General features: G+C 38.3%; 1 protein-coding gene and 1 long non-coding RNA gene across 3 annotated transcripts in view; one reads left to right on the plus strand and one right to left on the minus strand.

Moving 5' to 3' along the window:
- The window catches only part of PLPPR1 (phospholipid phosphatase related 1), a 582,239-nt gene that overhangs the window by 281,701 nt on the left and 279,609 nt on the right, over positions 1 to 20,929 (plus strand). For both annotated transcript variants that reach the window (XM_044386778.3, XM_057313626.1), the window contains 3 exons: positions 1,689 to 1,852; positions 2,701 to 2,796; positions 3,576 to 3,700. The gene's annotated coding sequence lies outside the window, so the exon portion shown is untranslated. The remainder of the gene's footprint in view (positions 1 to 1,688; positions 1,853 to 2,700; positions 2,797 to 3,575; positions 3,701 to 20,929) is intronic.
- The window catches only part of LOC123001421 (uncharacterized), a 50,164-nt gene that overhangs the window by 8,983 nt on the left and 20,252 nt on the right, over positions 1 to 20,929 (minus strand). The gene's annotated exons all lie outside the window — the stretch shown is intronic.

Consider the following 20,929-nt stretch of genomic DNA (forward strand, 5'->3'; position numbering starts at 1 on the left):
AGAGCCCAGATGTCCATCAACAGATGAATGGATAAAGAAGATGTGGTATATATATATATATATATATATATATATATATATATATATATATATGCATGCAATGGAATACTACTCAGCCATCAAAAATGATATCTTGCCATTTGCAATGACATGCTGAGCAAAATAAATCAGTCAGAGAAAGACAAATACCCTATGATTTTACTCATATGTGGAACTTAAGAAGCAAAACAGATGAACATAGGGGAAGGGAAGGAAAAATAAAATAAGATGAAAATAGAGAGTGAGGCAAACCATAAGAGATGCTGAATCTAGGAAACAAACTGAGGGTTGCTGGAGGGGAGGGGGGTCGGGGGGATGGGGTAACTGGGTGATGGACATTAAGGAGGGCACATGATGTAATGAGCACTAGGTATTATATAAGACTGATGAATCACTGAACTCTACCTCTGAAACCAATAATACAATATGTTAATTAATTGATTTTAAGTAAAAAAGGAGTAGTACACTCTGAAAAAAAAACTTGCACATGGATGTTTATGGAAGCTTTATTCATAACTGCCAATACTGGGAAGCAACAAAGGTGCCCTTCATTAGGTGAATGGATAAATAAACTGCTACATGCAGACAATGAAATACTATTTGGTGCCAAAAAGAAAGGAACTATCATGCCATGAAAAGACCTGGAGGAATCTTAAATACACATTACTAAGTGAAAGAAGCCAATCTAAAAAGGCTGCACAGTGTATTATTCCAACTATATGACATGCTGGAAAAGGCAAAACTATAGAGACAGTAAAAAGATCATTGGTTGCCAGGGACTGGGGGTTGGGGAGGGATGAATAGACAGAGCACAGAGGACTTTGAGGGGACTCCATATGATACTGTAAGTATGGATATATGTTATTATACATTTGTCCAAACCCATAAATGTACAACAGCAAGAGTGAACCCTAAGGTAAACTGTGGATTTGGGTGATTATGATGTGTCAATATTGGTTCATGAGTTGTAACAAGTGTACCATTCTGGTTGGAAATATTGATAATGGGGGAAGCTATGCAAGTGTGCAGGCAGATGGATATGGGAAATCTCTGTATATTCCTCTTAATTTTGCTGTGAACCTAAAACTGCTCTAAAAAACAAAGTCTTAAAAAAAAAAACCATTATAATCTTATTCCTACTTTCATCCCCATGTTCTGGTTTTCTGCTCTCCATCACCCTCAGTCAGTATCTTTACTATGACAATAAATTTGTTGCTTTTTCTTAAAAAAGTAATTGTTCTATAAGATGTTACTCTATATTATAGCACAGCTAAAAACATATTCTTCAGGTGTCTTATGGCTAGTACATATGATTTTCTTACATTAAATTTGCAGTGTAAAAAGGTGACAATGTCCTAAAATTTTTGCATGTGATTAGATGTTTACCCCATGGATTCTTCTAAAGTCAGAGAAGAATGCAGCAGTCATTTATCAAATCTCATCTGGTATCTCACACAAATACACTGCCTTATGGGACACATTGTGTTTTAGAGGATTTGGTCAGTAGTGCATTAGATCAATAATAACTGTGTTTACCATGTCAAGATACCATTTCAAGTATGTAACATATGCAAGTACCTACATATGCTAACTCAGAATGACTCTATAGGGAAGAGACGATTACAATTCTTTCTCTCCCTGTTTTAAAGATGAATAAATGGAGGCACAGCAAAGTTAAGTAAATATCCCAGGATCAGAAAACTACCAAACGCAATGCACAGAATGTTAAACTGAGGTAGTCTGGAAGCTGAGTAGGGGCTTAATCTGCACAGCGACCTGCACCCCAGGACTCAGTGGGTGACAATCACTGGAGGTAAGTGGGCATCTGTATTGTTGCCCAGCCCTGTGGTTGACTTTGATGTATATTTCTGAGTCAGATAAACTAGGGTTTGAATTTTGACTCCCATAGTTATTGGCTGTATGAAATTGGACAAGTTATTTCATCTTAATCTCAATTTCCTTACAAATAAGATGGGAAGATATTTACTTTAGAGTTGTGGGTGAAGTAAATGAGTTCTTATATACGCAGCACTAGTCCAGAGTGCATTTTTAGTAAAGAGAAGGTATTGTTACTATTCTGGAGAGTTTACCAGATCTTTTTATGCTCAAGTAACACTCTTTGAGAAGCATTCTTTGGCAGGGATAGAACAGTTATTTTATCGATAGCTTTTTATTTGGGGCCTACTTTCAAATTATGCTTTCTCATTAATTCAAGAAGAAATAGATGCATAGTCCATGTTTTGTTAGAACTTCCAAGAAGCTCTTTGACATATTTCAGAAGAACTCTTAAAACAGTATCTCACAGAAATATATTGCTTAATGGGACACATTGTATAATAGAGAAAATGGCCCCATGCCAGTGAGTATCCTGGATCTCTCTGGGTCCCTTGATGAATGGGAAGCAGATGCTTAGTCTATGGACAAGTCCTTGGGCACAAAAGATAAAAATCCAAACAAGACCACCTCATTTGGACCTGTCGCCTGTTAGGAAAAACTCCAGAGAGCACTGACTGATGTAAGGAGATAATATACTGGAATATGCCAGTGCCTTTATGTTCTATACACTACCTTTCCCCAGTTCAGCTAAAGACACTCATTACTTTAAGAATGATTGGATTATTATAAAAGAGAAACTGTTCCATTTTTGTCTTCTAAATTTAGCAGCCCAATTCCGAGAAATACTTGTGAAAGACAAATCTTCTGATGTGCAAGATCCAGGCTGTTTGAGAGGAAAAAAAGCATTTCAGAAATCCAAAGGTAAAGCCCTGAGGGAACGGTGCATAAAGTTAATCGATACACAATAGAAATTAAGAGGATAGATGACCAGTCAGAAATCCCCAACCTGGGACTGACAGCGAAAAGAGAAAGGACCCTGGGGAGGAAGCCAGTGGGCCCCATGCTTGGAGAGTCTTCATTGTAGGAGAAGGTCTGATGGAACACCCCGTCTCTACTGAAATGAGCACCTTCCAAGGCCAGAACCATGAAGTTATGGGGTGTCAGCTTCACCAGCAGACTGTCCATCACAATTTGAGTGGTGGGTACTGCTGAGCTCCAGCAGAAGTAATGCTCTCTCTCTGCCTTGACACTTCACTCGGCCCATCTAAAGCAACTTGTGTGGCTAATCTTCCACTTTGTCATCACAGAACACTCATAGCCTCTATGAAAAAAGAAAGTAGGGTCTTGGATTTATTACTGGAAGTGTTGTGCAGTGAAAGGCCTTCCCAACATCCGGACCTAAGCAGCTGAACAGAATTAGCTTTCTTTTTCCCCGGTTGGGAAAATAGCCAAACATACTGCAAGTTTTTGAATGTACAAATTATAACCATCATGCCCTGTGAAGAGCAAACATAATGTACTTTGTAAGAATGATTTATGTCCTGTTTTTCACAGTAAAGTTAGTCGCCTTGTTAGCTTATGAGTAAATAGTAGGAAAACCATTGAGCGGCAGAGACTATGTTTAATAAGAGGCAGCTAACTCTTAAGTGGGAGGAAAAGCAACGGTAATAAAGGGTGCATTATTTGATTTTCCATTGCAGAAATCATTTTGTGACAAATTCTGCCTGCAAGGAGATCATCTTTCCTGTTTAACTTGTAGGAGATCATTTAGAAGGTTTGCTGGACTTGGCTGTATGGATCATTCAGCTCCCAAATACTTTTACAGGTATTGTTCCATTTATTCCTTTTTATGCCCTCATGAAGAAGAAAGCAGATATTTGTAAATCCTACATTACAAAGGTTGAAGAGTATTTGTAGGGTAGGGAAACTGAGGAACAGAAGAACTAATTGACCTTGGCAAAAGCTATTGCCACAGATCCCTTTTGACACCAAAAAGGTGGTATTTATAATCATTTGATAAATGCATGTATGAAGAATGTAGATTGTTCTGAAATGAATGGTTTCAAAGTTCTCTGGGAATGTTGCCGAATCTGAATTTTTCCAGGAAATAAAATATACTATTCCCATGCAATTTAGGACTTTGGAAGGAGAACAGCAGCTTTGATTTTATAATAAAATTATTAGTTACTCATTTTTCTTGAAGGGGATTTCAATTGGAATTTGAAGGGCTTTTATGCCCACGTCAAAGCTATTATGGTAAATAATTCTTACCTAACACTTCCAAGCAGTAGTCACTGCTTCAGTCCTTTCTGTCTTTAGACCTCTTTATCATCCCCTTTCTTAGCATAGACATGTACGATTTAAGTAACTTTATAGTTGTCTAATTTGCTGATGCTGGATTCTTGGAAGAGTCTTGGAACCAAAAGGTAAGGAAAGCCAGGATCCATCTGGAGACCTTTATATGCTCTCTATCATGTGATGAATGAAGAAGATAGGACATGGATCAGGACAAACATCTCTGATTTGGGAGTGAAGATTGCATGAGTAAACATATTTCTCCAGTAATAGCCCCAGTGTTTGCACACGTTGTGAGTAATTATGGTGATGTGGGTGGAGGTGAATGGCAGACTAAAAAGGGTTTTAATGGATGTTGTAGCTTTTGTGCCACACATAAATCTATATAAAAAAGGTATCCTTTGAGTCTCACAATATTCTATGAAATAAGTAGGGAGGGTATTACCTCTATTTTATGGGTGAAGAAACTGTGGCTCAGGAAGGTAAAATGACTTGCCCAGTGTCATACACCCAACCGTCCCTATTTCTCCCTGTTGAAAAAAATATAACATGGGACTCAATGTGAGAATTCTCCAAGAGAAAGTTGAAAGTTTTGATAACACTTATCTGTAACTCAATTCATTGCATGGCTATGGGGGAGGCAATACTCAAGGGTTCCTTTAATTGCTGGGGCAACGGGAGTCTCCAGTGATATTTTAGATTATGAGTTCAAGTGGGAAGGAACCTCAAACTCAAGGTTAAAGCCCAGTATTATAATCTAACATTAACAATAAATGGCCTGGGTAGGAGACATCAGCTGGTGCATTTTCACATTGACGTAAACAGCTAGAACAGACTCACTGAGTCAGCTGAGGTCTAAAAGAAATGGGGCACAGTGACCTCAGCAATCTCTGAGAATTGGGAGAAAAGTGGACTCATCAGGATTTCAGGTAGAATTAAGCAGAGGAAGTCCTCAGGTCTGAGGTCCATTTTTACATCCCTCACCTTGCCAGCCTGCCAAAATACCTCCTTTGCAAACGCTCCTGAAATTATTTCAGCAGAATTTGTCTCCTTGATTTTGGGAGAGGCTCTAGGCCTGGAGTTGGCAAACACGGCCATGGGCCAAACGTAGCCCACTGCCTCCTATTGTAAATGCAGTTTTACCGGAACACAGCCACTCCCGTTCGTTTACATATTGTCTATGGTTCCTTTCGTGCTAGGAAGGCAGAGTTGAATATCTGCAACATAGGCCATATGGCACAAAAATTAAAAAAAAATATTTACTCTCTGGAGTAAATTTATGGAAAAATTTGCTGATCTTTGTGCTGTATTATTACTGGCAAAATGCTTTAATCTCAATGCTAGCTCTGATTACTTAGGAGAGGCTGCCTGAACTACTGGGTTGAAAACTCTGAAACCATGTCTCTGGCCAATGAGAAAGAGTGCTCAATCAATGAGTGGTATCTGCTGTAGACACAGAAGCTAGGATTGATGGCGCTTGTGCCAAGTATTTGCCATTCCTTACTGTAGGCTTTCATTTCCCCACACTGCTGACAGACCAGCCTCAGCCAAGAAATTCCCTGATGCCTTGAGGGCTGTCCTTCTAAAATGTGGAGCAGGTGACTTCTAATGTAAGGCAAATCCAGCACCTTGCCAAATAAATGAATTAAGGTAACTAATCACATGTATGATTTGAATGCCATAAACTTCACTCTGTGATTTATAAATGCTACGTTGTTTGTTCCTACAAATCTGAAGGGGAGATATTGGTCTTATTCTGTGGCTGAGGAAATGAAGTTACAGGGAAATTCGGCTGTTCTTAGTATTGAACCCAAGTATGGTTCCAAAGCCAGTAATTTTCTAGGTTTGTTGGTTAAAGCTAAATTTGAGAGGAATCACAATGTCATTATCAGACTTTCTCATTATGTAAAATTCAACAATTAGAAATTAAAACCGTAGATCTAAGAGAAATATCTCTGGGGGGCTTGATCTATTGGGCATTCATACTTCAATGTGTGACAGCCAAATAAGACCACTTTATCCCATAAAAAAGAACTCTAGTTTTGAACATTATATAAATATACTAGGAAGTTGTTTAATGTTTGTTTGTTTGTTTTTTGGTTTTTTGCTTGCCTGTTTGCTTGAGCAAAGAAAGTTAGAAAAGTAATGTTGGAGCATGATGTTCTCAGGGGAAGCCAGTGTATTCAGAGATCAAATATAACAAAGGAGAATATTTGAATCATACCTGGGGCCCAGTAGGTAGATACGAGATAAATTATGTCTGGCCAGTGTTTCATTCGATGTTGTTTTTTTTTTTTTTTAAGATTCTATTTATTTATTCGACAGAGATAGAGACAGCCAGCAGGAGAGGGAACACAAGCAGGGGGAGTGGGAGAGGAAGAAGCAGGCTCATAGAGGAGGAGCCTGATGTGGGGCTCGATCCCATAACGCCGGGATCACGCCCTGAGCCGAAGGCAGATGCTTAACCGCTGTGCCACCCAGGCGCCCCCATTCGATGTTGTTTTGATTGCACTAAAAGAAACTTTTCAGTGATAATTTATGTTGAGGGGTATTTTGTTCAAAAAAACGTATGTTTTTTTCATGGAATTTAAGGGCAGAACAGTATAGCTATCTTCAAAAGCAACTTGATATAACTGGAAATTCTTTCTGTCTCTCTCCCTCTCAAACACACCCCACAACTGCCTGCTTCATTCTTCTTCTTTTTTTTTAATAATAATTTTTTATTATGTTATGTCACCATACAGTACATCCCAAGTTTTTGATGTAAAGTTCCATGATTCATTACTTGCATATAACACCCAGTGCACCATGCAATACGTGCCCTCCTTAATACCCATCACCAGCCTATCCCAATCCCCCCCGCCCAAAGCCCTCAGTTTGTTTCCCAGAATCCATAGTCTTTCATGGTTCATTCCCTCTTCTGTTTACCCCTCTTCCTTCTTCCCTTTCTTCTTCTACCGATCTTCCTATTTCTTATGTTCCATAAATGAGTGAAACCATATGATAATTGTCTTTCTCTGCTTGACTTATTTCGCTTAGCATTATCTCCTCCATTTCTCTGTGTTTGTGTTGGAAAAATTATATCCCCAGCTAAGCAGCATTACCTTTCAGACTTTGTGACAGATTTAGCAGGGAGAATTAGATAATAGGTCAGGACCTTAATTCTCAAACATGATCAAAGATGAGAAGGGCCAGCAACTTATTTAAAGCAATTTTAAATAATCCTATATTCCTCTGAAGAGGAACAATTTCCATGGAACCTGAGGATGGACTAAAATTTTTTAAAAACATTCTCTGAAGCTCAACATTTTGAAAGTGAGTTGGAGCTGGTGAGGGAATGAGGATGAGTGTGGCAAGATCCAATCTTTTCACAGATCTACCTTATCAAGTCTTGTTGGTTCCTTCTTGAGATAAAGGTAGAAGTTTCATGTATTACCTATCCTAGGAGAAAAGAAGAATTTAGCTTCTTTGGCTTAGTTTCCTTTGCTAGATCAAAGGTTCTTCAGGACTCAGAAATTTACTTCCAAGTCTGCTTCAGACAATCCTGAGATTCAAGGGTAATATTATAAAAGCTATTATGCCAGCCAGCAAGTCAAGCTCATCAGGATGGATAATATGAAAAACAAAATAGAGGCAGACTGGCCAATGACTTTTTCATTCAAACATTTCTTCTTTTTTCTTTTAAGTTTTTTTGGGGGGGGTGGTGAAGTAAGTTTTAGTTTTCTTTTATTTATTATTATTTTTTTTAATTCCAGTATAATTAACATGCAGGGTTACATTAGTTTCAGGTGTACAATATAGTGATTCAACAGTGCTCATCATGATAAGTGTCCTCTTAATCTCCATCACCTATTTCACCTATCCCTCCTCCTACCTCCCTTATGGTAACCATCTGTTTGTTCTCTATAGTTAAGAGTCTGTTTCATGGTTTGTCTCTTTTTTCTTTATTCATTTGTTTTGTTTCTTAAATTCCACACATAAGTGAAATCATATGGTATGTGTCTTTCTCTGACTGACTTATTTTACTTAGCATTGTATCCTCTAGCTCTATCCATGTTATTGCAAATGGAAAGATTTGGTTCTTTTTTAATGGCTGGGTAATATTCCATTGTATATATATATATATATATATATATATATATACCACTCTTCTTTATCCATTCATTTATCAGTAGATCCTTGGGCTGCTTACATTTGGCTATTATAAATAAGGCTACAATAAACATAAGTGTGCATATATTCTTTTCTTTTAAAAGATTCATTTATTTATTTTAGAGAGAGAGTGTGTGAGAGTGGGGGCAGAGAGAGAGGGAGAAAGAATCCCGAGCAGACTCCCTGCTGAGCATGGAGCTCCATCTCACAATCCTGAGATCATGACCTGAGCTGAAATCAAGAGTCAGATGCTTAACTGACTGAGTCACCCAGGTGCCCTGCATATATCCTTTTTAATTAATGTTTTTGTTTTCTTTGGATAAATACCCAGAAGTAGAATTGCTGGATCATATGGTGGTTCTATTTTTAGAAGTAGGAAAACCATACTATTTTCCACAGTGGCTGTGGAAATGTATGGTTTGCATTCCCACCAGCAGTGCACAAGGGTTCCTTTTCTCCACATTCTTGCTGACACTTGCTGTTTCTTGTGTTTTTGAATTTAGCCATTCTGACAGGTGTGAGGTGATATCTTATTGTAGTTTTGAATTGCATTTCCCTGTTAATGAGTGCCACTGAGCATCTTCTCCTGCATTCATTGCCCATCTGCATGTCTTTGGAGAAATGCCTGTTTCTCCCAATCCATGAACATGGAATATCTTTCTATTTGTTTGTTTCATCTTCAATTTCTTTCATCAGTGTTTTATAGTTTTGAGAATACATGTCTTTCACCTTTTTGGTTATGTTTATTCCTAGGTATTTTACTATTTTTGGCATAATTGTAAATGGGATTCTTAATTTCTATTCTGCTGATTCATTATTAGTGTATAGAAATGTAACAGATTTCTACATGTTTTTGTATCCTGCAACTTTACTGAATTCATTTATCAGTTCTAGTAGTTTTTTGTTGGAGTCTTTAGGGTTTTCTTTTTTTTTTTTAACTTATCTAATATGGTGTTGTTTCTTTGTATATATGTATGTCTGTATATGTTTACATTATATAAATTCAAGTTAGTTAACATACAGTGTAATATTGGTTTCAGGAGTAGAATTTAGTGATTCATCACTTACATATAATACCCAGTGCCCATCCCAGCAAGTTCCCTCTTTAATGCCCATCACCCATTTAGCCTATACCCCCACCAACCCCCTCCAGCTTCCCTCAGTTTGTTCTCTATAGTTAAGAGTCTCTTATGTATTGCCTCCCTCTCTGTTTTTATCTTATTTTATTTTTCCTTCCCTTCCCCTATGTTCATCTGTTTTGTTTCTAGATTCCACATATGAGAGAAATCATATGATATTTGTCTTTCTCTGACTGATTTATTTTGCTTTGCATAATACCCTCTAGTTCCATCCATGTTGTTGCAAATGGTAAGATTTTGTGGGTTTTTTTTTGATGGCTGAGCAATATTCCATTATACATATATACCATATCTTCTTTATCCATTCCTCAGTCAATGGACAGTTGAGCTCTTTCCATAATTTGGCTATTGTTGATAGTGCTGCTCTAAACATTGGTGTATGTGTGTCCCTTCAAATCAGCATTTTTGTATCCTTTGGATAAATACCTAGTAGTGCAATTGTTGGGTCATAGGGTGGTTCTATTTTTAACTTTTTGAAGAACCTCCATACTGTTTTCCAGAGCGGCTATACCACTTTGCATCCCCAACAACAGTGCAGTAGTGTTCCCCTTTCTCTGCATCCTCTCCAATGTGTGTTGTTTCCTGAATTGTAAATTTTAGCCATACTTATTGGTGTGATGTAGTATCTTATTGTGATTTTGATTTGTATTTCCTTGATGATGAGTGATGTTGAGCATTTTTTCATGTGTCTGTTAGCCATTTATAAGTTCTTTATAGATTCTGCATACTAGGCCTTTATCCAATATGCCATTTGCAAATATCTTCTCCCATTTCATTGGTTGCCTTTTAGTTTTGTTGATTGTTTCCTTCACTATGCAGAAACTTTTTATTTTGATGAGGTCCCAGTAGTTCATTTTGCTTTTGTTTCCCTTGCCTCCAGAGATGTGTCTGGTAAGAAGTTGTTGCAGCTGAGATTAAAAAGGTTGTTGCCTGTTTTCTCTTCTAGAATTTTGATGGTTTCCTGTCTTACATTTAAGTCTTTCATCCATTTTGAATTTATTTTTGTGTGTGGTGTAAGAAGGTGGTCCAGTTTCATTCTTCTGCATGTCACTGTCCACTTTTCCCAACACTATTTTTTGAAGAGAGTGTCATTTTCCCCTTGGATATTCTTCCCTGCTTTTTCGAAGATTAGTTGACCATAGTTGTGGGTCCATTTCTGGGTTCACTATTCTGTTCCATAGATCGGTGTGTCTGTTTTTTTGCTAGTACCATACTCTCCTGATGATTACAGCTTTGTAATACAGCGTGAAGTCTGGGATTGTGATGCCTCCTTCTTTGCTTTTCTTTTTCAACGTTACTTTGGCTATTGAGGGTCTTTCCTGGTGCCATAAAAAATTTTTTTAATGTTGTTTTATTATATTATGTTTGTAACCATACAGTACATCCCTGGTTTCTGATGTAAAGTTAGATGATTCATTAGTTGCATATAACACCCAGTGCACCATGCAATATGTGCCCTCCTTACTACCCATCACCAGTCTATCCCATTCCCCCACCCCCTCCCCTCTGAAGCCCTCAGTTTGTTTCTCAGAGTCCATAGTCTCTCATGCTTCATTCCCCCTTCTGATTACCCCCCCTTTCTTTATCCCTTTCTTCCCCTACCGATCTTCCTAGTTCTTATGTTCCATAGGTGACAGAAATCATATGATAATTGTCTTTCTCTGCTTGACTTATTTCACTTAGCATTATCTCCTCCAGTGCCGTCCATGTTGCAGCAAATGTTGAGAATTCGTTCTTTCTGATAGCTGAGTAGTATTCCATTGTATATATGGACCACAACTTCTTAATCCAGTCATCTGTTGAAGGGCATCTCGGTTCCTTCCACGCTTTGGCTATTGTGGACAATGCTGCTATGAACATTGGGGTGCATATGACCCTTCTCTTCACTACGTCTGTATCTTTGGGGTAAATACCCAGTAGTGCAATGGCTGGGTCATAGGGTAGCTCAATTTTTAACTTTTTCAGGGACCTCCACACTGTTTTCCAGAGTGGCTGTACCAACTTGCATTCCCACCAACAATGTAGGAGGGATCCCCTTTCTGCACATCCTCTCCAGCAATTGTTGTTTCTTGCCTTGTCTATTTTTGCCATTCTAACTGGCGTAAGGTGGTATCTCAGTGTGGTTTTGATTTGAATTTCCCTGATGGCTAATGATTTTGAACATTTTTTCATGTGTCTGTTAGCCATTTGTATGTCATCATTGGAAAAGTGTCTGTTCATATCTTCTGCCCATTTTTTGATTTGATTATTTGTTTCTCGCGTATTGAGTTTGAGAAGTTCTTTGTAGATCTTGGATACCAGTCTTACATCTGTGGTGTCATTTGTAAATATCTTCTCCCATTCCGTGGGCTGCCTCTTAGTTTTTTTGACTGTTTCCTTGGCTGTGCAGAAGCTTTTGATCTTGATGAAGTCCCACAAGTTCATTTTTTCTTTTGTTTCTCTTGCCTTTGGAGATGTGTCATGAAAAAGGTTGCTTTGGCCGATGTCGTAGAGGTTGCTGCCTATGTTCTCCTCTATGATTTTGATGGATTCCTGTCTCACATTGAGGTCTTTCATCCATTTGGAGTCTCTCTTTGTGTATGGTGTGAGAGAGTGGTCAAGTTTCATTCTTTTACATGTAGCTGTCCAATTTTCCCAGCACCATTTATTGAAGAGACTGTCTTTTTTCCACTGGATGTTTTTTCCTGCTTTATCAAAGATTAGTTGCCCAAAGAGCCGAGGCTCCATTTCTGGGTTCTCTATTCTGTTCCATTGGTCTATGTGTCTGTTTTTGTGCCAGTGCCATGCTGTCTTTGTGATCACAGCTTTCTAGTACAGCTCAAAATCCGGCATTGTGATGCCCCGAGCTTTGTTTTTCCTTTTCAACAGTTCCTTGATGATTCGGGGCCTTTTCTGGTTCCATACAAATTTAAGGACTATTTGTTCCAGTTCTTTGAAAAATGTCCTCGGTATTTTGATCAGGATAGCATTGAAAGTGTAGATTGCTCTGGGTAGCATGGACATTTTAACTATGTTAATTCTTCCGATCCATGAGCATGGAATATTTTTCCGTCTTTTTGTGTCTTCCTCAATGTCTTTCAAGAGTGATTTATTGTTTCTACAATATAGATCCTTTACGTCTCTGGTTAAGTTAATTCCAAGGTAACGTATGGTTTTTGGTGCTATTGTAAATGGGATGGATTCCCTAATTTCTCTATCTTCAGTCTCATTATTCATGTATAGAAATGCAACTGATTTCTGAGCATTGATTTTGTATCCCGCCACATTACTGAATTGCTCTATAACTTCTAATAGTTTGGGAGTGGATTCTTTTGGGTTTTCCATATAGACTATCATGTCATCTGCGAAGAGAGACATTTTGACTTCTTCTTTGCCAATTTGGATACCTTTTATCCCTTTTTGTTGTCTGATTGCTGTTGCAAGGACTTCTAGTACTCAGTTGAATAATAATGGCGAGAGTGGGCATCCTTGTCGTGTTCCTGATCTTAAGGGAAAGGCTTCCAGCTTTTCCCCATGGAGAATAATATTTGCTGTAGGCTTTTCATAGATGGTTTTTATGAGATTGAGGAATGTACCCTCTATCCCTACACTCCAAAGGGTTTTAATCAGGAAAGGATGCTGTATTTTGTCAAATGCTTTTTCTTCATCAATTGAGAGGATCATATGGTTCCTGAGTCTTTTCTTGCTGATATGATGTATCATGCTGATCGATTTGCGAATGTTGAACCACGCTTGCATCCCAGGTATGAATCCCACTTGGTCATGATGGATAATCTTTTTAATGTACTGTTGGATTCTATTAGCCAGGATCTTGTTGAGGATTTTGGTGCCCATATTCATTAGGGAAATCGGTCTATAATTCTCCTTTTTGATGGGGTCTTTGCCTCGTTTGGGGATCAACGTAATATTGGCCTCATAGAATGAGTTTGGTAGCTTTCCTTCTGTTTCTATTTTTTGAAATAGCTTTAGGAGAATAGGTATTATTTCTTCTTTGAATGTTTGGTAAAATTCCCCAGGAAAACCATCCGGGCCTGGAGTTTTGTTATTTGGAAGGTTGTTTATCACTGACTCAATCTCTTCATAATTTATCGGCCTGTTTAAAAAATCAATTTCTTCCTGTTTCAGTCTTGGTAGTTTATAGGTTTCCAGGAAGGCCTCCATCTCTTCCAGATTGCTTAATTTATAGCTGTTGATAAAAGATTCTAATAATCCTTCCAATTTCATTGGTGTTGGTTGTGACCTCTCCTTTTTCATTCATAATTTTATTAATTTGGGTCCTTTCTCTATTCTCTTGGATAAGTCTTGCCAGCGCTTTGTCAATTTTATTGATTCTCTCAAAGAACCAGCTTCTAGGTCTGTTGATCTGCTCTACTGTACTTCTGGTTTCTAATTCATTGATTTCTGCTCTAATCTTGGTCAACTGCTTCCTCCTGAGTGGATTAGGCCTGTCCCTCTGTTGCTATTCCAGCTTCTTGAGGTGAGAATATAAAAACTGCATTTTAGATTTTTCTATTCTTTTGAGTGAGGCTTGGATGTCTATGTATTTCCCCCTTAGGACTGCCTTTGCAGTATCCCATAGGTTTTGGACTGTTGTGTTTTCATTCTTGTTGGTCTCCATAAATTGTTTAAATTGATTTTTGATTTCCTGGTTTATCGAGTCATTCCTGAGCAGGATGGTTCTTAGTCTCCAAGTGTTTGCGTTTCTTCCAAATTTTTTTTTTTAAAGATTGTTATTTATTTGTTCAACAGAGATGGAGACAGCCAGCGAGAGAGGGAACACAAGCAGGGGGAGTGGGAGAGGAAGAAGCAGGCTCATAGCGGAGGAGCCTGATGTGGGGCTCGATCCCGTAACACCGGGATCACGCCCTGAGCCGAAGGCCGACGCTTAACCGCTGTGCCACCCAGACACCCCCTTCCAAATTTTTCCTTGTGGTTGAGTTCCAATTCCAGAGCGTTGTGGTCTGAGAATATGCAGGGGATAATTTCAGTCTTTTTGTATCGGTTGAGACCTGTTTTGTGTCCCAGAACATGGTCTATTCTTGAGAATGTTCCATGGGCATTAGAATAGAATAAGTATTCTTTGGTTCTGGGGTGTAGTGTTCTATATATATCTATGAGGTCCAACTCGTCGAGTATGGCATTCAAAGATCTTGTTTCTATGTGGGTTTTCTGCTCTGGTGCTCTGGCTATTACTGATAGTGGAGTGTTAAGTTCCCCTACTATTATCGTATTTTTATCTATATGTCTCTTTATTCTGGTTAGGAGTTGGCTTGTGTATCTTGCTGCTCCTCTGGTGGGGGCATATATATTTATAATGATCATATCCACTTGTTGTATACATCCTTTAAGAATAATATAGTGCCCTTCTGTGTCTCTAACTGTAGTCTTTACTTTAAAATCCAATCTGTCTGATATGAGAATTGCTACCCCAGCTTTCTTTTGAGGTGCATTAGCGTGAAAGATGGTATTCCATCCCTTTACTTTCAGTCTGAATGTATCTTTAGGTTCGAAATGAGTCTCTTGTAGACAGCAAATGGATGGGTCATGTCTTTTTATCCAATCTGAAATCCTGTGGTGTTTTATGGGAGCATTTAGGCAATTCACATTGAGACTGAATACTGAGAGATATGATTTTAATGATGCCATGTTGCCAGTAAAGTCTTTGTTTGTATTGGCTGTGACTTTCTGTTTTGTATCACTCTTGGGGCCTTTTTACTTTTATAGAACCCCCCGTAATACCTCCTGTAGGGCTGGTTTTGTGGTTACGAGATTGGTCAATGACTGGCGATTCTGGAAGGTCTTTATTTCTCCATCCATTCTGGATGAGAGCCTTGCTGGATAGAGGATCCTTGGCTGCATGTTTTTCTCTGAAAGAGCTTTAAAAATGCCCCCCCAACCCTTTCTCTCATTCCAGGTCTGTGTAGACAGGTCTGACGTAATTCTGATACCTTTGCCTTGGTACGTGAGAAATTTCTTTGCCCTGGCCGCTTTCAATACTGTATCCTTGGATCTAATATTTGCGAAATTCACTATGACATGACATGGCATAGGTTTGTCGTGGTTGAGCTTGGAAGGGGTCCTCTCTGCCTCTTGGACACGAATGTTTTTTCCCTTGCTAGATTAGGGAAGTTTTCAGCTACAATTTGTTCAAATATCTCTTCTAGACCTCTGTTTTTCTCCACCCCCTTGGGGATGCCGATGATTCTGACATTGGATCGTTTCATTGAGTCAGTAATCTCCCGTAACCTACATTCCTGAGCGTGGATTTTTTTGAGTCCAGATTCTATTTTAGCTTTTTCTTCTACTAACCCATCCTCCAGTTGGCTGATACGTTCTTCTGCCTCATTTACCCTGGCCGTCAGAGCCTCTAGTTTTGACTGCATTTGGCTCATAGAATTTTTAATTTCTGCCTGATTTGCTCTCATTTCCGCCCTTAGAGAGTCTATATTCTCATTAAGATTTTCGTTAGGGGCGCCTGGGTGGCACAGCGGTTGAACCCATAATGCCATTAGGAAGGCAGTCTTTAAAAAAAAAAAAAAAAAAAAAAAAAAGATTTTCGTTAATACTTTTTTCAAGTCTACACATCATCTTGACCATTGTTACTCTGAATTCCATTTCTGATAATTTGGTTTTATCCATATCCTTTAGTTCTGTGGCAGAGGCCACAGACTCATTGTCTTTTCTTTGCTGGGGGGGGATTTCTCCTTCTGGTCATTCTGATGAGGAGAGGTTGTGGGGTTGTCCAGAGCCAAATTATTGACTGGGACCCAGGCCGTGGTCCCTTGTTTTATAGGGATCTTAGGGATGTGGGCTTCTTGATTTTTCAGCCTGCCTTCTGGGGGAGGGGCCTGCTGCTCTGATACTCAGGCAACCCTGTTTGGGTAGAGTCTCCGTGTCCCCTGCGAGGGGGGATGCGGATGGGCACACTGTGAGCCGGTATTTCCAGGCTTTTGTTCTCTGGTGGCTTTCCCTGGCGGTTTGCTGTGCGTCTTCTGAGAGTCAGAGCAGCAGTGGCCAAATCTCAGCCTCTGTCTCAGATTAGAGGGATCACAGACCGTTCTCCATTGATGTTCTGGCCACTTTAACTCTGTTTCTGTTGGTGCTGCTCAACCCTGCAGCGTCCCTGGATGTGTGCCCCACAGCTGGTGTCCCAGGCCTCACTTCCATGGCCAGTTCTTTGGGTAGTATAGACATTTTAACAATATTTGTTCTTCCAATCCATGAGCATGGAATGTTTTCCCATATCTTTCTGTCTTCTTCAGTTTCTTCCATAAGTGTTCTATAGTTTTCAGCTTATAGATCTTTTGCCTCTCTGGTTAGGTTTATTCCTAGGTATCATATGGTTTTTTGGTGCATTTGTAAATGGGATCAATTCTTTGATTTCTCTTTCTGCTGCCTCATTATTGGTGTATAGAAATGCAGACGATTTCTGTAAGTTGATTTTTTTATCCTGTGACTGCGCTGAATTCATGTATCAGTTCTAGCAATCTTTTGGTGGCGTCTGTGGGTTTTCTGCATAGAGTATCATGTCATCTGTGAAGAGTAAAAGTTTGACTTCTTCCTTGCTGATTTGGATGCCTTTTATTTCTTTTTGTTGTCCGAATCCTGAGGCTAGGACTTCTAGTACTGTGTTGAACTACAGTGGTGAGAGTAAATATCCCTGTCATGTTCCTGACCTTTCAGGAAAAGCTCTCCATTTTTTCCCATTGAGGATGATATTAGGTATAGGTCTTTGATATATGTCCTTTATAATGTTGAGGTATGTTCCTTCTATCCCTATTTTCTTGAAGGTTTTTACCAAGAAAGGATGCTATATTTTGTCAAATGCTTTTTCTGCATCTATTGAGAGGATCATATGTTTCTTTCTTTTTTTTTTTTTTAAGATTTTATTTATTTATTTGACAGAGACAGCCAGCGAGAGAGGGAACACAAGCAGGGGGAGTGGGAGAGGAAGAAGCAGGCTCCCAGCAGAGAAGCCTGATGTGGGGCTCGATCCCAGATCACCGGGATCACGCCCTGAGCCGAAGGCAGACGCTTAACGACTGCACTACCCAGGCACCCTGAGAGGATCATATGTTTCTTATCCTTTCTTTTATTAATGTGATGTGTCACATAGTTTGATTGTGGATATTGAACCACCCCTGTAGCCTAGGAATAATCCCACTTGATCATGGTGAAGAATACTTTTAATGTACTGTTGGATCCTCTTGGCTAATATCTTGGTGAGAATGTTGACATCCATGTTCATCAGGGATATTGGTCTGTAATTTTCCCTTTTGGTAGGGTCTTTTGTTTTGGAATCAAGGTAATTCTGTCCTCAAAGGATGAGTTTAGTTTTCTGTCCATTTCTATTTTTTGGAACAGCTTTAGAAGAATAGGTATTAATTCTTCTTTAAATGTCTGGTAGAATTCCCCTGGGAAGCCATCCGACCCTGGACTCTTGTTTGTTGGGAGATTTTTGATTACTGTTTCAATTTCTTTGCTGGTTATGGGTTCGTTCAAATTTTTATTTCTTCCTGTTTCAGTTTTGGTAGTTTGTATGTTTCTAGGAATTTATCCTTTTCTTCCAGATTGCTCAATTTGTTGGCATGTAATTGCTCATGATATTTTCTTAAAATCCTTTGTATTTCTGTGATATTGGTTGTGATCTCCTCTTTCATTCCTGATTTTATTTACTTGGGTTCTTTGTCTTTTCTTTTTGATAAGTCTGGCTAGGAGTTTATCTATTTTGTTAATTCTTTCAATGAACCAGCTCCTAGTTTCATTGATGTGTTCTACTGTGTTTTTGATTTCTATAAATCATTTATTTCTGCTCTGTTCTTAATTATTTCCCTGCTTCTGCTGGTTTTAGGCTTTATTTGCTGTTCTTTTTCCAGTTCTGGTGTAAAGTTAGGCTTATTTGAGACTTTCCTTGCTTCCTGTGGAAGGTCTGCATTGCTATTTACTTAACTCTTATGACTGCTTTTGCTGTATCCCAAAAGTTTTGTACTATCATGTTTTCATTTTCATTCACTTCAATGCATTTTTTAGTTTCTTCTTTAATTTCCTGTTAGCCCATTCATTTTTAAGTAGGATGTTCTTTAACCTCCAGGTATTTGTGGTATTTCCAAATTTTTTCTTGTGGTTGACTTCAAGTTTCATAGCACTGTGGTCTGCATGTTAGCATGTTATGATCTCAATCTTTTTGTACTGGTTGAGACCTGATTTGTAACCCAGTATGTGATCTATTTTAGAAAATGTTCCATATGCACTTGAAAAGAATGTGTATTCTGCTGCTTTAGGAAGAAATGCTCTGAATATATATATAGAATATATATATATATATTCCATCTGAATATATATATATATATATATATGTGTGTGTGTGTGTGTGTGTGTGTGTGTGTGTGTGTATATATATATATATATATATATATATATATATATATATATATTCCAGTGTGCCATTGTTTCCTTGTTGATCTTCTGCTTCTATGATCTGTCCATTGCTGTGAGGGGGGTGTTAAATTCCCCTACTATTATTGTATTATTATCAATGAGTTTCTTTGAGTTTGTTATTAATTGATTTATGTATTTGCTCCCAAGTTGGGGGCATAAATATTTATAATTAGATATTCTTGTTGGATAGACCCCCTTTATTATGATATAGTGCCCTTCTTCATCTGTTATTATAGTCTTTGGTTAAAATCTAGTTTTTCTGATACAAATATGGCTACTCCAACTTTTTTTTGATGGCCATTAGCATGCTAGATGGTTTTCCACCCCCTCACTTTCAATCTGGAGTTATCTTTTATTAGTGTGGTCCATTATTAGGTCTAAAATGAGTCTCTTGTAAGCAGCATATTGATAGATCTTGTTTTGTTATCTATTCTGATACCCTATGTCTTTTGATTGGAGCATTAGTCCATTACCATTCAGAGTAATTACCGATAGATATGAATTTAATGCCATTGTATTATCTGTAAAGTTGCTGTTCCTGTAGATTGTCTCTGTTCCTTTCTAGTCTCTGTTGCTTTTGGTCTCTCTTTCCTGCTCAGAGGGTCCCCTTTAATATTTCTTACAGAACTGGTTTAGTGTTTACGAGCTCCTTTAGTTTTTGCTTGTCTTCAAAACTCTTTCTCTCCTATTCTGAATGACAGCCTTGCTGGATATAGTAGTCTTGGTTGCATATTTTTCCCATTCAACATGTTGAATATATCATGCCACCGTCTTCTGGCCTGTCAAGTTTCTGTGGACGGATCTGTTGCTGTCCTTATGTGTCTACCCTTGTGGGTTAAGGACCCTTTGTCCCTAGCTGCTTTACAGAATTCTCTCTTTTTCTTTGTATTTTGAAAGTTTCACTGTGATATGTCTTGGTGTTGACCTGTTTTTGTTGATTCTGAGGGGAGTTCTCTGTGCCTCTTGGACTTGACTATCTGTTTCCTTCCCCAGATTAGGGAAGTTCTCAGCTATAATTTGTTCAAATAAGCTTTCTGCCCGCTTTTCCCCCTCTTCTTCTTCTGGGACTGCTATGATATGGATATTATTGCACTTTGTGGAATTGCTGAGTTTCCCTAAGTCTGTATTTGTGATCTAATAGTTTTCTTTCCCTCTTCTTTTCAGCTTCATTATTTTCAATAATTTTATCTTCTATATCATCTATTCAATCCTCTGCTTCTTCCATCTCATTATGATTACATCTAGTCAGTTTCGATCTTAGTTATAGAATTTTTTATTTTGGCCTATTTTTTTAGTTGTTTTTTTTTTTTTTTTAATCTCTGCAGCCAGGGTTTCTCTGGTGTCTTATATGCTTCTTTCAAGGTCAGCTAGTATTCTTATGATTGTTGTTCTAAATTCTTGTTCAGATATATTGCTTATATCTGTTTTGAGCAAATCCCTCGCTGTGATTTCTTCTTGATCTTTCTTTTGGGGAGAATGAATTCTCCATCTTGTCATTGTGTCTAGGTTTCTGTCTTTGGTGTGTTATGAAAACTTGTTGTTTTCTGCTCCTCAGAGTAATACTGTATTAAGAAAGGGTCATACACTGTCCAGGGCCTGACACTTCAGGAAGTGTTTTTGGCATAAGCTGTATCCACTCTGCTGTTGTGTTTTGGCTGCTCTTTCCCACATGTCAGTCCCCTGCAGAGTTCTCTTTGCTGGCAGTGGGGAGTGTTTGGACCTTTAACTAGCTGTGCTTTGATTTGTTTGTTAAGATAAGCCTGATTTAAAAAAAAAAAAAGCATGATCCAAGAAAAGAGAAAATGAAAAGGAACCAAAAAACAAACAAACAAAAAACTATAAGCCTGATTCCAAAGAAAAAAAAGAAAAACAAATAAATAATAAGAAAAAATAATTAAAAAAAGAAAAGAAAGAAAAGAAAAGAAAAGAAAAGAAAAGAAAAGAAAAGAAAGCCTGGAGAAAAGAAAAGAAAAGAAAGCCTGGTCCTATTTCCACCAGAATTGAAGCTGATGCTTTGGAGCACTGTGTGA

This window comes from Ursus arctos, unplaced genomic scaffold, assembly GCF_023065955.2.
Source record: "Ursus arctos isolate Adak ecotype North America unplaced genomic scaffold, UrsArc2.0 scaffold_18, whole genome shotgun sequence".
Taxonomy (NCBI): Eukaryota; Metazoa; Chordata; class Mammalia; order Carnivora; family Ursidae; genus Ursus; species Ursus arctos.